General features: G+C 40.9%; 1 pseudogene; it reads left to right on the forward strand.

Annotated features, from left to right (window-relative positions):
• Positions 1–1,414: 1,414 nt before the first annotated feature.
• Positions 1,415–2,394, forward strand: LOC146378984 (uncharacterized; annotated as a pseudogene).
• The last annotated feature ends 1,264 nt before the right edge of the window (positions 2,395–3,658 follow it).

Below are 3,658 nucleotides of genomic sequence, written 5' to 3' on the forward strand. Positions count from 1 at the left end.
TATAAGTTTATTCTCACCTTCCTCCAATGTTTCCTTACGTGGAATTACACACATGATAAGGTTTAGGCAATCTACCATGGGAGCTTTTAGAAGACTTCCATTTATCTGGTATTTTGACCGTGTCTCGGTGACTCAGAGCAGATGAATTGGCTCATGGCCTTGACTCCAGATGTTGCAATGATAGAACACAGCTGGATATCTATTTGACTGGTGCATCAGTGTTAACAAATAAGAGCACAACACAATTTATAATGAGAAAGAGGACTCATACGGTCAGTAATTGGATGTTCAAACTGCTTGAGGGAGGTACTAGATAGATATGAGTAGCAGTTATATTGTTATTGGGGTTTGTTATAATCTGGGCAACTTGGCCAATCTTTACGTGTGCAGAGAAATATGCGTTTTAAGGAGAAACACAGATTTCAGAAGACATTTTTTATAAAACTGCAATAAAGAAGCAATTCTGTAGAAAATAACCTCGTCTAACTTCCTACCTAAGATGCAAGCAATACTAAGCCATCTGTGTTTTCCTATATCAGACCAAGACGCAGACGGATCAGCTGGAACTGACTATGGAAACATTTTTTGGACATACACCAGTCTCACCAGCCACAAATCACAAACTTTTATGCATAGGCACATATTGTTTGCAGACCCATTCCTCTGACTTTCTAAGTCAGAGGAATGGGAATTCTAAGAGGTTTCTACTGGTTCAGCCAAATTAGCAAAATGCACATCTTTCCCTTTTCTTTTTGCAATTGATTTTTTTTTTTTCCACTTACCTTTCTTATGGCAATAATTATAGATATCTGGATCATTACCTTCATAAGATTTCTGATCTGGTGACTAAGATTCTAATTTCAGTGCCATGTCTTTGTATTTCTCACCAAAGACGTCATCAGTGAGAACAGCATCCTCAATGGGACGTGCTCATTAATACAGTGAGATACAATAACAAAGAAAATCAAGATAAATAAATTTTTAAAAAGTTATGAATTAATTTGCATCTTCAGTAAGAAAATAAGTATTTGATCTCCTATCAATCAGCAAGATTTTTGGCTCCCAGGTGTACTTTATACAGGTAATGAGCTGACATTGGGAGCCTTCTCAACTTGTTACCTGTATAAAAGACAGCTGTGCATAGAAGCAATAAATCCATCTAGATTCCAAACTCTACACCAGGGTTCCCCAACTACAGGCCTCGAGGGCCGGTGTCCTGCAGGTTTTAGATCTCACCCTGGATCCACACACCTGAATCAAATGATTAGTTCATTACCAGGCCTCTGGAGAACTGCAAGACATGTTAAGGAGGTAATTTAGCCATTTGAATCAGCTGTGTTGGATCAAGGATACATCTAAAAGCTGCAGGACACCGGCCCTCGAGGCCTGGAGTTGGGGACCCCTGCTCTACACCATGGTCAAGACCAAAGAGCTGTCCAAGGATGTCAGGGACAAGACTGTGGACCTACATGAGGCTAGAATGGGCTACAGGACCATTGCCAAGCAGCTGGGTGAGAAGGTGACAACAGTTGGTGCAATAATTCACAAATGAAAGGACCATAAAATAACTGCCAATCTCCCTCCTTCTGGAGCTCCACGCAAGATCTCACCTTGTGGTGTTTCAGTGATAATTACAATGCTGAGGAACCAGCCCAGAACTACTCAGGAGGAACTTGTCAATGTTCTCAAGGCGGCTGGGACCATAGTCACCAAGAAAACAGTTAGTAACACACTACCCCGTGAAATCCTGCAGTGCCTGCAAGGTCACTCTGCTCACGAACGCACATGTACAGGCCCGTTTGAAGTTTGCCACTCAACATGTCAATGATTCAGAGGTAGACAGGCTGAAAGTGTTGTCAGACAAGATCAAAATCGAGCTATTTGGCATCAACTCAACTTGCCGTGTTTGGAGTAGGAGGAATGCTGCCTGTGACTCCAAGAACACCGTCAACATGGAGGTGGAGACATTATGCTTTGGGGGTGTTTTTCTGCCAAGAAGACAGGACAACTGCACCACATCAAAGGGAGGATGGATGGGCATTGAAAAGGGGTCGTGGGCATGACAGTGATCCAAAACACACAGCTAAGGCAACAAAGGATTGGCTCAAGAAGAAGCATTACGGTCTTGGAGTGGCCAAGCCAGTCTCCAGATCCTAATGTGTGTGTGTGACCAACTACAAGACACGTCTGACCTCTGTGATTGCCAACAAAGGTTTTGCCACCAAGTACTAAAACACGTTTTGCAAAAGGGATCAAATACTTATTTTCTTCATGAAAATGTAAATTCATTTATAACTTTTTAAAAATGCATTTTTCTGGATTTCTTTGTTTCTGTCCTGTCTACCATTGAAGTTATAGACTGATCATTTCTTTGTTAGTGGGCAAATGTACAAAATGAGCGGCGGTTCAAATATTTTTTTCCCTGACTGTAAAAGTTGAGGAGTTGTGTATGAATAAATCCAGTGCAAGTTCCACATATTTGTCTGCCAATCCCCGTACATGAACTAACTCATATACCTGCATGAAAGCTGCCTTTCTGCTGATCTTTACAGTCCTCAGCTGATAAAGGGGAATAAGCCTGTTGTGCTTTACCTGTAAAGACAGGCTAAAGGATTAAAGTCTGCGCCTTTTGACCTTAAAAGAAACAAAAATGCATTGTTAAATGCAGCCTGCCTTTTCGACTCTTCTTAGCCTTTTTTTCCTGACTTTTCTAAATGTGGTGTGCAGAGTGGAAGCGTGGCTAGTCAGTGTAATACTCCCTCAGCTCCCACGTGGGTGTCTGATTTGTTTGTGTTTGCTTTAGTGGTTCACGTTGATAATCTGTCATATGCTAATATCAGTGATTTTATTTATTATTTCTCTTACAGCTCATTAACTGGTGTTGGGAAGCGGTTTGATTTGATATATCAATGTCTTGATCTTTATTCATCTCTCTGTCTCCCTCGTTATTTATCACATGAAAATGGTCTTTGTACTGTGTCTGTAGCATGTGGCACAACACCAAAACCCATTATGAAATAATCTCTTATGAAGTTCACCCAGCTCCCTCATGCGTTCAAGAGTACTGTATATGTTGTACGGTGATGGATCATCAGCTCTTGTTGCCCTCTACTGCCCAGATAATCTGTAGCATATGCATTTCATAAATAAAATAAGTCTTTTTGGACGTTTCTCAGCTGACTCTCCTGTGAAACGTGGATAGACTGATTGTAAACAAAAGCTGAATTAAACTCTGTTAAGATTACGTGAGCATGGCATGTTTCTTGCTATACACTTGTGCAGATTTGCCTGAGAAAGACTGGAGTTGTGTTGAAAAACATGTCAAACATCTTAACATGCTCTGTTTAAATGATTACACCATTTTCTTGAAGCTTATATGTGTATATTATAGAACCCCAAAACTAATGAGAGCTTCAGCTGCAAGATATTTGCTTTCTTGTTGGGAAAATAACCATCTGGCTCCGGGCTGACCGCAGCTTTCAGTGTTTGATCCAACATTCAGTGACATCCACAAGGTCAGGTAGGCAGCTGGCTGCTTCCCATGGATAGCTGTCTCTGTTGTTTACTTACTTAGCTCGGTGGTAAAGTTCGGACTTCTTACACAGTCACAGTCTTAATGAGAGAATTAATAGAGGAAAATATATTAAAGTGTGTCCAT

This window comes from Perissodus microlepis, chromosome 10 (assembly GCF_051167445.1).
Source record: "Perissodus microlepis isolate ML-2025 ecotype Zambia chromosome 10, ASM5116744v1, whole genome shotgun sequence".
NCBI classification, from domain to species: Eukaryota; Metazoa; Chordata; class Actinopteri; order Cichliformes; family Cichlidae; genus Perissodus; species Perissodus microlepis.